At 41.2% G+C, this 12,687-nt stretch overlaps 1 non-coding gene across 1 annotated transcript; it reads left to right on the forward strand.

Moving 5' to 3' along the window:
- Positions 1–10,855: 10,855 nt before the first annotated feature.
- On the forward strand, positions 10,856–10,962 carry LOC123455137. Its single transcript, XR_006633696.1, has one exon. It is a non-coding gene; the product is annotated as a U6 spliceosomal RNA (small nuclear RNA).
- The last annotated feature ends 1,725 nt before the right edge of the window (positions 10,963–12,687 follow it).

A 12,687-nucleotide genomic window follows, 5' to 3' on the forward strand; every position in this document is an offset into this window, starting at 1 on the left:
TGGAAGGACCAGGGCTGCTGGTTCCTCCCAAGGGGTTGAAGTAGGAAGATGAGCGCACGATGACTCAGAAACCTCTCCTGGTCACCGGAGAAAAACCACACTGAGACGGGAGTCTTTTCAAAGCAGGAACTCACAAAAAACCCTCTTTTTTGCTATGAGCAGTTGCCTATATAATGTTGGGGATGGAGGTGAGGATTTTAGGACTGGGGTGGGGGGTCGGGAGAAGTAAGGGCCAATAGTAAACTGTAACTATTGAAATGGTAATTTTATCTGCCATGCGGAGGTGGCAGGCAAGAAGCCATTAGGTGTCTTGCTGAGTCCTAGCTGGCCAGAGACAGGTCTCCAAACTTTAGCTAGGCTCAGGAAGTTCCACTAGGCCTCACGACGGGGCCTTTCAGGGCCAAACATAACCCAAGTTGGGACAGTGCTTTTCTATCCCTCCCCAGGATGGCATGGATTCCAGAGCACCTAGTGATTTACTGAGATGCCTCCTTGTGGACAGGCACGTGGAATAGATAAGAAATGCTTCTAATACAGAAATCACTTAGAAAACATGTATTTGCCAAGATTATTTTTACCCATGCCTCAGCCTAAATGACGAATTACAGTGTCCCCTATAATAATTCAGTCTGGCTGGGCATGGTGGCGCACACCTTTGATCCCACCACTCGGGAGGCAGAGGTAGGAGGATCGCCAAGAGTTCGAGGCCACCCTGAGACTTCAGCCTGGGCTAGAGTGAGACCCTATCTCAAAAAACAAACAAACAAACTAATAATAATAATAATAACAACAACAACAACAATAATTCAGTCTGTGAGCTTCTTGTGTTCAGAGAATACTTTCTTGTCTGGAAACACAAAGTACTATTAGTTTACACCAAAATAATCTAATATATTTAATGAAGTTTTTATTAGTATTGCTTATTTTTACAACAGTACATATATTTAAATACCTGTGTATTAAGAATTATTCCTATTCATCCTATATCACTAACCTTTTGGGGAGAATCCCATAAAACATATGTCTGTAGAAAAATTGATTTTTGGGAGCTGGAGAGATGGCTTAGTGGTTAAGCGCTTGCCTGTGAAGCCTAAGGACCCCAGTTCAAGGCTCGATTCCCCAGGACCCACATTAGCCAGATGCACCAGGGGGCACATGCATCTGGAGTTTGTTTGCAGTGGCTGGAAGCCCTGGTGCACCCATTCTGTCTCTCTATTTGTCTCTCTCTCCCTCTCTCTCTGTCACTCTCAAATAAGAAAATTTAAAAAAATGAAAAAAAATTGTTTTTTGGAAAAATTATTTTTGCCTTTTAAAAATTTATTTTATTTTATTTATTTGAGAGACAGATGAGAAGAGGTAGAGAGAAAGGGGGGGTGAGAATGAAAGGGCATGCCAAGGCCTTCAACCACTGCAAACAAACTCCACACACATGTGCCACCTTGTGCATCTGGCTTACATGGGTCCTGGGGAATCAAACTTGGATCCTTTGGCTTCACAGGCATTTGCCTCAATGGCTAAGCCATCTCTCTAGCCCTACTTTTTCCTTTTTAATGATCAGTGGTGAGATTGGTTCTGTTCATGTATTTCATTCTAAAGAGAAAGGGGGCCAAAACATTTGGAGTTTGTAGCTAATCCTGCAAGAGGGGCAGTGATGAGATTACCCAGGGCATTAAATGATACTATAAATATGTACATATATATGTATATATATGGTGTGTGTGGGTGTATATATGCATATTATGTATATTTGTCATTCTTCTGTAAAGTACATTATGAAGATAGCAGTTCTTCAATATGTTTCTTATATATCTTGGACCATCTAATTTCCAGATGCTTTTATTATTGCTGTTGTTTATTTTGTTGTGTTCTATTTTTGGTTTTGGATTTTTTATAATACCATTTTGTATTTTCTTCTACTTTTCAAACAAAATGCTTGTCTTGCCACTGTTTTGATTTTTCCGACTTAGAAGGAAATTATTAACTTGAAACTCTGGAAAACTCCAAGAATTTGCTCTCTTGTAGCTATATGAAGGTGTCTCTGATCACCTTCCCTTCCCCCAAAGTAGAGTTTATTTTAGCTATATCAGTATTTCTTATGTTATTGTTAACACTAATAGAGACATTGCTATATGATGCAAGTTGTGCCATGTGGTTACTCTTCCTTTACTGTATGTTTTATTATCCCTACTCTTAAGCACTTTTGTGTGTGTGTTTCCATGCATGAGTGCACTCATGTGCCATGGTATTAATTTCAGAGGACAATTTAAGCTATCAGTCCTCACCTTCTACTTTGAGTTAGGATCTCTTTTGTTGATCACTGCTTGCATTCCAGGCTGACTCACTCATGAGCTCCTGGGATCCTCCTGTCTGCCTCCATTTCACCAGAGGAGTTGTGGGATTGCTGTACTCTCACTACTGCAAGTAGCTTTTTATGTGGTTCTGGGATTCCAAATCCAGTCATCATGCTTGCATAGCAAACATTTTACCTACTAATCCAACTCCCCAGCCCACTATATCCTTTGTAAAATTATATATATATATATATATATATATATATAAAATGCTTGCAGTGTTCATTGTTGAGTATCTTCACTGGTGGTATCTCTTTCTCCCATTGAAGGACATGTAGACTGGCTTCTTCCAGCTTTCTGTCAGCTGGTCTACATGGGGGAGGTTATCAGCTCAGTTCCAGCAGGATTTCTCAGTGGCCTTGCAGCCCAAGTATGTGGAGTCTTCAGCAACAGGTTCTTACCATCAATTCCTGGTGGGAAACCAAGGGCGTCAGCAATGGCCTATAATGTTTTGGGGGTATCAGGGACCTCCCTGGCCAACAACTCACTGGAGGTATCCCATCCCTGGCACTGAAAATTTTCTAACAACGATCTATGGCTCCTGAGTGTTCCATTGTCTGAAACCGGAGGATTCCATATGATTTATTTGCATCCTCTTAGATTTTATTAGCCCTCCCTCCACCTTTCCTTTACTCAATCTTTTCCCCTGACCTCACTTTGGGCCTTTGCACCCTTGTTAATCTATTCTTGTACTTACATATATACAATACAAGCTATTAAGTACCATCCTCACTTCCTTTTTCCCTGGCCAAATAAGCCAATGGGTGCAATAGTGGCATTTTTGTCATGGTGGAAACCAACTGCCCTCCAACTGGACTGGAGGCCCACTCCATGGGGAGGAAACACATCCCTGATACTGCAAACTTAAAACAGGGGTAGTCATGAACCCTAGGGGTGTAACATCTGGATAAGTGTATATACTCTGCATATCAAACTGTCCAATAAGCACTTCTCTTAGGATTTATATCCTTATGTTAATGCTACTCTCACTTTGGGTAGAGAATCTTCTCTTTTCAGATGGCAGTGACTTGGGATGACTCAGAAGGTATCATAGTGCTGGAAAGAAGTGACTGGAGCACTGAGTAACATCTCGATCACACCTTCCAAGGCTCAGGGTCTAATGTGGAAGAGGTGGAGGAAATAATGTAAGAGCCAAAGGAAAGGTAGGGCTCCTTACAACATGCTTCTACAGATACAAAATGGCCTGCATATTCATGACCTCACCGTGCTTGGCACTACCTACACAAGACCATCATAAGAGGAGGAAAAGATCATGACATCAAAATAAAAGAGAGACTGATTGAGATACGGAGGCAATATGATGGAGAGTGGAGCTTCAAAGGGGAAAGTGGGGGAGGGGAGAGAGGGTATTACTATGGGATCTTTTTTATAATCATGGAAAATGTTAATAAAATTTGAGAAAAAAATAAAAATAAATATATTTATTTATTTAGTTAGTTAGTTAGTTACTTATTTGAGAGAGAGAGAGGCAAATAGTAAAAGAGAAAGAGAGTGAGTGCACCAGTGCCTCCAGCCACTGCAAACAAACTCGAGACGCATCACCGTGCATCTGGCTTATGTGGGTCCTGAGGAATTGAGCCTGGATCATTTGGCTTTGCAGGCAAGTGCCTTAGCAGCTAAGCCATTTCTCCAGCCCATCCTTTGTGAATTTTTTCAAAGTGAATTCCAAATGCACACTTGTGTGGAGGGCCTCTCCTGACCCCATGGAGTTGCATCATCTTAAGGCACTTGGTTGCTGTCCACTCACATCAACATTATATGACATGCTCTACTCCTCTGGTGAACTGCCGTCCTGGTTCAGATCCAAGCTTCCTTCCTTTTCCCCATGCTCTTTCCTTCCTCAGAAAGCATTCTTAGACAAAAATACCTAGAGTTTCCATTGCTGAGTATGTTCGTTTTAATCTCATTCTTAATTAATAATTAGGCTGGGCATAGAATTTCATAATGGACATGACGTTTTACATAATTTCCCATGGCTTTTCAGCTTCCATTATTTTGGTTGGAAACTGAAATTTTTCCCTTCTTTATTCATTTAGAGTAACCTGTTTATATTCTCTATGAAAACTTGTAGAGGTTTCTCTGTTCTTAGTGTAAAGTTCATGTCACAACACAGTTCATATCTAGGACTTTAATGATGGGGTGATATGAGAGACTTGCTGGATGTCATGGAAGATGTTGGGGACATCTAAGAAAATAGAAACACAGCTGGACAGTGAGAGGCGCCATCCCACTGGGATCACAGGCAATACCTTCACACTTGGGACTTTTGCTCAGTGTGTGTGAGACCCACATCCTGGAAGAGAACTAGAAATCTGCAGAAATCTTTAGCTTCTAGAGTTCCAATTTTGCATTTGCAAAGACAAATTTCTATTCAACACAAAAACTTTGATTTAAAAAATAAGTGCCAAAATTTGAAATAGGAAAATACTAATCAACTTGGACAACTGTGAAGCAAGCTCTGGCAAGTAGATGTAAACAAGGGTTTCTTAATGTTAAAAACAGAAGTGAGGCAAATAGATTTTGCAATTATAACAATGAACCAAGCAAACATGGCATTAGTGAAGAGAGAAGAGAATGGTAGATTCTAATTCTCGGAGGTTACTATTCTTTACCAAGTATAACTGTTGATGCCAACAGGAAGCAGGGTCAAACACACTTCAGATATGACAGCATCTTACAAACATCTCAGTATTCATTGCCAAAGCTTTCAGACATATTAATAAACCATAAGGGACAACATGATATTAGGGTGTCCACAGTAGTATTTGTTTTGCAAAATTTAAAATTGAAGATGATGTTGGAGAAACATGAAACTTAGAGTTAATATAAAAAGGATTTTTCTAAGGAAGAAACAATGTCTGGGAGCATGTGTGTGTCCACCTACCTTTGCATAGATGAAAAACAAGAGAAAATACACCCTAACACGCAACAGAAGGCCTTGCAGAAATCACTGCAGCATCAGTGCTTACAGATATTCAGAGGGATGAACACATCTGAACTCCTGGGACGGTTTCCTTAGAAAGACAAATGCCTGGGCCCTGTTCCAAGTGTTCTTTATCAGAGTTCTGCACTAATTGGCTTTCCCAGATGGTTTGAGTGCATACAAAAGTTGAGGAACTTGATCTTGACTTTGAAGTAAGATGGAACAGACACTCAAAAGCATCACTTGCTTGGAGGGAAATATCAGTAGGAGGTAGTTTCCACATTATATTCATGGCTCATGTTCAAGAACAGGTGAGTAAACAGCATCTGTTTCTCCTCCCGTCTCCCTGTCTGTCGACAGGCTACAGGGTACTATGTAAGTATTTCCTGCCAACTTAAGACTACCTTTAAAATTCATTGTAATGTGATTTTAATGTTGGAAAGCTATATGTAAATGGATGTATGTGCATGTCTATAAAGTAAATGATCTGTATCTTTGGTAAGGTATGGTAAAACCTGGAAACAAAACCTAAATCTCCTTAGAGACTCTGGTGAAAAAGAAAATAACTTACTTATTGGTAGTATGAAAAGTTATAATTTTCTATTCCTTTCTTGTATATTGTAATATGTGTTTATATATTCTTGCATGTTTGTGAGTGCATGTGTTTGCATAGGCTTGTTAAAGCCAAAACTCAATGACTACACCTTACTATGTTTTACCTTTTTGGTGTATGTGTGTGTGTCCACGTGTGAGTGTGAGCATGTGTGACTTGAATGTGAAGATCAGAGGCCAACTTTCACTGTTGGTCCTCCCCTTCCACCTTGTTTACTATGGGTCTCTCTCTATCCATCACTGCATTAACCAGGCTAGCTGGCCTGTAAGATTTCAGGAGAGTCTCCTTTCCCCACCTACCTTCCTGCTATGAACATGCTGGGATTACAGATACTTGTGATGGAGTGTAAAGTTTCATGTGAGCTCTGGGGATCTGAACTCAGGTACTCAAAGTTACACAAGTGCATTAGAGCCACTGAGCCATCTCTCCAGCCCTACCTTACTTTTTCTTAACTTTAAATTCAGGAGCTTTATTATAATTACCATTATTCCTGAAGTCAACAATTAAGAAACATACATGGGAAACACTTTGCACTCTTTGTTCTAGAGCTCACATACACACACACCCAAGATAGCTAAAAGCACACGAACCATGCTGCCTATAAGAGCAGCCTCTGGTGTTGTTAATCTAAAGGGAGGGCAGGCGCTTCTGATTTCTGCAGTAGAAGGTGTAATGGTCACCACAGGCAAGCCTGCAGTCATCTGTTCTAAAGGTCCTTTCCTGCACTTTCCTGTACTTGGTTTCATAAGATGGACAGTGAGGCTGCAAGTCATGTTTTTAAAAGCTACTCTTGGTTCATAGGAATGTATCCATGAAAGAAATATGAGACTAAACAACATGGGCACAGAGGTTTATGAACTTACTTCCTGTAAGTCCATTTGCTGGAAACCATACATCATCTAGGAAATGTGAGGAGGCTCATCTGCCTTTAGCAAGCTGGCACACAGGCCTGGTGAAGGATACCAGAAAGGCTTTCACCTTTTGCCCAGTGAAAAGAAATCCTCAATCTCCTAGTCCAGATGGCAGTGAGCCACTGTCGTCCCTCTCCAAAGCCCAGGGGAACAGAAGTTACCCATTGGACACTTCCTGTGCATGGTACAGTAAACATGAGAGAGAACTCACAATGTCAGTGGCAGGAGATTGAGCCTGGTCTTTTCATTACAGAACCTTGCTTAAAAACTGGAATCAGAGGCAAACCAGAAAGTTCAACTCCTACGGAGCAACATGTTTATAGTCGGGTTTGGCTAAAGACTCCTATGCTCCCTGAAGAGAATTGCTATCACTCACACTGATATAATTAATCTCTAATAAGTGAATTACAGAATCAAGAGAAGTAAGTCCAGAGAACAACTCTGTGCAGCACAGCTAGGATGCTGGTAGAAAGCAATAGAAATCCAACTCACCGTAGCTCCATGGAGAAATAAAATCGAGTTCTAGGTAAGTGCTCATGGGAAGAGTGGATATTGCCCAGCTATGTCAGTTATAAGTGAGGAGAGCAGCTCCTTCCCCTCCTTTCTTCCCTCCATGCGGCTTCAGTCTCCCCTGAGGCAGACCTGGGCCAATTAGCTGCAGGTGGTTTGGTGAGGGCTGAGCTGTGGTGCCTGGAGATTTACATCTCCTGCACCTGACACCCTTCTCAATGGCCATTTATAAATTCCACACAAGTCCTCAGATTGGCTAGGTTGAGATCACTTGTCCATTTCTGAACCAACTGTTACAGACAGAGGAATGCAGAATTGGGCAATCCTTGATCATCATGTGCCTACCAGAGTAGCTGGAGCAATAACTGCTGTCAAAACCCTCACAGCTTTAAAGGGTGGTTTTAGCAAAGCAAGAGGAAAAGAAATTCTGCTAAGATATATTCATTTTTGTTGTGTAATGGCTTGGTGATATTAACAAGTTAATTTTTTAGTGCTATGTAGGATTGTTTTAAGATGAAATGATAAATTATATCAGGCCCTTAGTACCTAGTAGATACTTAGTAAGTAACTATTATTACCAATCAGTTTTCTTCTAAAAATTCATAAAGCTGATGTGTGTGCACATAACTCCCTAGGCAACCTGACATAATCACCTTGTAGTATGGTGTAGACACAAGTCTACTGCCTACTCTTCACAATAATTGGCTTTTCCAGTAGGCTTAAAAGGAATAACCCCAGATGTGGTGATGCACCCCTGTAATTCCAGTACTTGGGGGCCATAACAGGGTTGCCTTAAGTGATGAGTAATCTCTATGAGTAATCTGCCTCATAGAAAGGAGGGTTGGGTGAGAGATGGCTCATTAGCTGCTTGCTATGCAGGCATGAGGCATGTAAATGCCAACCTGCCTATAATGCCAGCACTCAGAAAACAGAGACGGGGCTCCTTGGGGAAAGCTGGCTGGCCAAACTAGCTGAACCAGTGAGGTCTGTGTTCAAGTGAGAGACCTTGTTTCAAATAGGGCAAAGAGTAATGAAGGAAGATACCTAATGCCAGCCTCTTATCTACACACACACACACGCACATGCACACATACACACAACCCTACACACATGCTAACTCACACATATACATACATACATACACCCAGCCTACACATACACATGTGCAAAAATGAATAAAACTAAGCTAAACAAAGAGGGAGGAAACACATAAGAAAAATGCAAAATGACATATACTTATGAAGATGCCATGATGAAGCCCAATACTGATGCAGAATTTGGGGGTTCAGGAGGGGTCCCCTAAATTTATGAATCCCAAATTTGGGTTCTGTTCTACCTTTAATAAAGGATTAATAAAGATGGACTCAATAAGGATAAATTATGAATTATTAAGTTTATTAAGAGGAAAATCACAAATTAAGGGGTTTATTTAAGGGACATTGGGGTCTAGAAAGGGAGTCTAAACATCTGGAGAGTAGGAAGCATGCTCTCATGTGGAAACATTGTATGTTTTATAAGGTTCCTTTAAGAGAAATTGAGGTCTTTAGAAAAGGACTGGGGCAGAGCTGTGAGCACATGGAAAGCAGAACTTAGATGCATATGCAGAGAGACTCAGAAACACACACGACATCTGCCAAGTGCTTTCCTGAAGAGGGAAAGCATCCAAGCAGAAGAGAGGGTCTTTGAAGGAAAACTGGGGTAGAGCTGTAAGCATGTAAACTCGAGAGAAACCGAGGCTTTCATGAGTTAAAGCATTTTATCTCATTTATTTACTTGAAAAAGAAATCGAGGGGAGAGGGAGTGGGAGGAGAATGGGTGCACCAGGGCCTCTAGTTACTGCAAAGGAACTCCAGATGCATGTGCCACCTTATGCATCTGGCTTATGTGGGTACTGGAGAACTGAACCTGGGTCCATAGGTTATGCAGGCAAATGCCTAAACCTCTAATCCATCTCTCCAGCCCAAAACTATGGCTTTTAAAGAGAAATAAGGGTAAAGTTGCAAACCCATGGACTTGAGAGAAACTGAAGCACAATAAAATAAGAGAGCCTATCCCTGGATTCCAGTTAAGACTCTGGGAGACCTGCTGACTGCTGGGTGCTCATCCAGCCTCTTCTCCTGAGCCATTTGGCCGGGACAGGAAAGTCCATGATCCGCAAAGCAACTGCCCAAAGCATTTCACCAAAGCCATCTCCTCTCTGATGCTGGCCAAGACAGTCAGCTGGGAGGAGAACAAACCACAGTTTCTGGGCTCAGCAGGGCCCTCTTAGGCTTAAGCCAGTATCTTTCTTTGACCAGTGGTCCCATCTTGGATGAGGGTTCCACCAAAATAGAAGGGTCAGTCCAAGCAGGTTCCTCTTAATGAGGGGCTCCTTCATTTGCATGCCATGTTCTCCTGCCTTCCTCAGACATCAGTCCCTTCTACCAGCTCTCAGCTCTTCTTGCCACATTTGGGCCTCTCCTGCCTGTCTGCTGCCTCCAAGTAGGACATAAGGACTAGTGAACTTGGCACAGTTCTCAATCACAAACCTTCCTTCCTTCCTGCTAATCTGTCATAAAATCAATCCCCATTTGGATTGCTTTGGATCAAGATAACTGTAAAGGGGGGAAAAAAACATACATTTTGTGTGAATGAGTGAGGGCATGTTTATATGTATTTGCCACAGAATAGTAAATGAACTTGAGTAAGACTTGGGGATGCAGACAAAGAAAGGTTGATTTGTTGTAAATAAGTCTACAAATCTGTTATGAGATATAACAAAAAAAAAACCCATAAAATAAAAACGACAGACTGAGCATCTAGGGAGATGGCTGTCAGCACAGGGCTCATTTTGCAAGCAATGAGATGTGAGTTCGATCCTCATAGCCCACATTTCTAAAAACATGCTGGAGATGGTGGTACATGATTGAAATTCCCACATTGGGATGTGGAGCCAGGAGGGAAAATTAAACAAATTTTCCTCCTAAAATTCAATATTAAAATGTACATTTATGCACACAAATTATTGTTACATAAAATAAAATGAGATAAATTGAGTGCAGTGCATGGCAAAAAGGAGGTGTTTCATACATGTGATGGTAGGTAATGCCAACCACGAAAAAAGGATATGCAAGATGTGGCAAGGCACACAGGAGGGCCGACTCACACTGACAAGGGTATGCAAAGAATTAGAAGAACTACAGGAAGGTAACTGGGCTCAAGGGGATCTTAAAATAGGAATGCTTGGTCTGACATAAGGTGTCAAAGAGATTTCTAGGGCTGGGGAGATAGCTCAGCAGTAAAAGACACTTGCATTCAAAGCCTGCCAGCTCAGGTTCAGTTACATAGTACCCACATAAAGCCAGATGCATAAAGTGGTACATGTATCTAGAGATCATTTTCAATGGCAAGAGGCCCTAGTGCACCCATATGTGCTCCCTCCCTCTCTCTCTCTCTCTCTCTCTCTCTCTCTCTCTCTCTCTCTCACACACACACACACACACACACACACACACAAATAAAAAGAATTAAAATAAAAGATACTTAAGTGCTCACTTCAGCAGCACATATACTAAAATTGGAACTATACAGAGAAGATTAGCATGGCCCCTGCACAAGGATGACATGCAAATTCGTGAAGCATTCCATATTAAAAAAAAAAAACAAAAAACTTAAGCACTTGGAAACTTGGTGAATAAACACTACACACAGCACTGAACATACGTACATTAACTCAAGCCAAAGAAGAGCAAGAGGTGCTGTGTCAGCAGATGAGGTGAGGTGAGCAGCTCGAGCTGGACAGACCAGGGTCAGCCAGTGTGAGAGCTCTTCTTCACGACACAGGAAAATTTGGACTTTATTCCATGGGGCTCCTTTGCAAGCCCTGTATATCCACAAATGATAGAATGTAAGATTTTTGGAAAGGAGATTGTTCAACCTAATCAGTTATCTTAAGTATATTTCAGTTTATATTTTTATTTGTTTTCATGTATTCTTCATAGGTTTTATTGAAGGATATCTTGGATAGTTTTTTGCAATGAGTTTTAATTTTCATTTTAGAAGAATATAGTAATAACAGCTGTAGGATAAAGATTTTCTCTGTTATGTGGGGACAAAATATTTGCAGTGTGGTATGGGAGAACTTTAATAGGAATGACCACAGACCCTGCCTCCAGGTATAATTGAGGGCCTGTGTAACTGAGTTAATCAGTCTCTAAATAGGTCTTGCTAGCTCAGAACATTGTAGTCAAATATGTTTTGATTTGAGTCCCTTTATTGTTGCTCATATGCTAAATGATCTGGGGTAGTGTTATGGTTTAGATATGGAATGTAACCCTAATGATTCATGTGATGAAGTTGGTGTCCAGCTGTAGATTCAATCCTTGAGTGGTAATTTCACCATGAAGACTCTGGCCTCATCCATAACTTGATATTGTAGCGAGACGGTATCAACTAGGAGTGGGGCCACTTTAGAGGAAACAGGTCACATGCCTTTGAGAGGAATGTTGTTCCTGCCCCCTTCAATTCTGTCTCAGCTTCCTGCCTGGCATGAAGTGAGTATCTTTACTCTGTTATATGCTTTGCACCTTGATATTTCTGCTTTGTTATGTACTCTAAAACAGTAGTCAGATTGGGTTAACCATGGACTTAAACTTATGAAAATGTGAATTTTAATACCTTTCCTCCTTTCAGCTAGTTGTATCACATGTTTCTCACAGTTATGGGACAGTGACTAACACAGGTAGGTCATTTAACCACCCCAGACTGTTTCCTTTCAGGAAAATTGTGATGTAATGTCTGTATTGGAAGACGATTGTTACATTTAATGAAGTTAACTTCATCACATGTTGGGTATATGTTAAGCCTTCAAGATAGCTGTCTATTGTCAGAGGGGCTCACTAGAGATAAGACCACTTGGACATTGTCTCCAAAGTGTTTATTTTAGAAGAAACTCCTTCAGATGACTCACACCAAGAGATTTCTCATCATTCAGTATCTTAGCAATAGCATAACTTACTGCTACTTTGCAAACCACAGAGGTAATTGTTCAGAGAATACAATCAAGGCAGATAAAATTTGATGGAGGGATGTGCAGATGACTTTGGTAGGGCTGGATCCAGCTGGCTGGTCCTTCTTGAAGAGGACAATAGAGTGAAGCTGGAGAAGACAAAAGAAGGCTGAATTGAGTGGGGAGAGCAGGGGTCCTGAAAGTCAGGGTTCCAATCACAGTATGTCTGGGACTGTCCTCAAGCCTACTGCTGGGGTGGGCCTCTGCACTTGTGGACAGTCAGAGAACACATTATGTGAATTCAAAAAATTCATACTCAAATCTTTTAAGCCAGGCAGGCAGCCAGTTGCCTTCCAAACTGCCCCTATTCT

Source organism: Jaculus jaculus, chromosome 15 (assembly GCF_020740685.1).
Source record: "Jaculus jaculus isolate mJacJac1 chromosome 15, mJacJac1.mat.Y.cur, whole genome shotgun sequence".
Taxonomy (NCBI): domain Eukaryota; kingdom Metazoa; phylum Chordata; class Mammalia; order Rodentia; family Dipodidae; genus Jaculus; species Jaculus jaculus.